The sequence below is a fragment of the Acipenser ruthenus genome, chromosome 54 (assembly GCF_902713425.1).
Source record: "Acipenser ruthenus chromosome 54, fAciRut3.2 maternal haplotype, whole genome shotgun sequence".
Taxonomy (NCBI): domain Eukaryota; kingdom Metazoa; phylum Chordata; class Actinopteri; order Acipenseriformes; family Acipenseridae; genus Acipenser; species Acipenser ruthenus.
Genome location: NC_081242.1, coordinates 4777298 through 4778630, shown reverse-complemented (window position 1 = coordinate 4778630; position 1333 = coordinate 4777298).

The window sequence follows — 1333 nt, the reverse complement described above, 5'->3', positions numbered from 1 at the left end:
GTATACATAAGATAGTAATATATGTATAAAGGCATATGAAAAAAGTTTTTTTTTTAAATATACACAAGTTTACTGCATATATATATATATATATATATATATATATATATATATATATATATATATATATATATATATATATATATATGCGCACACATACATACAATTGTTTAATTGTTTAATTTCATTTTGTTAATTGGTTAATTAGTGAATCAGGGTATAAAAGATAGGCAGCCAGTTTGTTCTGGGCTTCTGTTGAGAGCCCGTTTGTTTGTGTGCACAAGTGTAGCAAAAGAAAAGGTAGTGTAAACCTGTGTGGTTTTGTTTTGTATTACAGGTAAACGGCTTAACTGTCCTGTTTGATAGTTAAGTTCCTGTTCTGTGTTTTAGTTGAGTGCTCAAAAAAAAGAGCTAGGTGTTTGTTTTGTTTATTTTGTTTTTGGTGATTATTATTAAAAAAATAGTGCAACAGGGCTTAAAAAATCAATTTCCTGTGTCCTGTGTCTGTTTTTAATGGGGCAATGAACCAAAAGTGGTGAGGATCCTTTACTCTCTCTCTCTCTCTCTCTCTCTCTCTCTCTCTCTCTCTCTATATATATATATATGCTTATATACACATTTATATGCTTATACATACACACACACACACACACACATATATATATATATACACTGTATATATAATTTGTTGATTTGGACTGTGGAAGAAGCATTGGCAGGAGGTTCTAAGCAATTCCCTAATACGATATTTAAAACCAGAGAAGGAAACGTTATTAAATTCCATCTTCTTCTGTTGCATTTCCCTTTGCCTCTTTCTACAAGCTTTTCGGGCTTAATTGGCTCTGCAACTGTGTGGCCCTGAGCAAGTCACTTAACCTCCCTGTGCTCAGTCCTGCAGATGAGATGTTAAATCAATATGCTATTGTAAGTGACTCTGCATATAATGCACAGTTCACAGCCTACCTCTGTAAGGTGCTTTGTGATGGTGGTCGGCTATGAAAGGCGCTATATAAAAATTGAGATATTATTATACATACACACACACAGATATGGTACAGGCATCAATGGTGCCTTGAAAATACTGTCAGCCTGTTCTCAACCTAAAACTGAACCACCTTTGAGGAGCATTTTATTCTTCACAGTTTAAAAAGTTCAGAGAAGGGGAGAAAGAGACTGCAAGGTTTATAACTGAATTTGTTTCTGCACACCACAGATCAAAACAGCATATAATCCAGGAAACAAAAAAAAACCACTTCCTACACAGATGATAGGTTATTTGTTAGACCACACCCTAGTTATGCAATTTTTTTTACAGAGCTCATATTCAAATGCT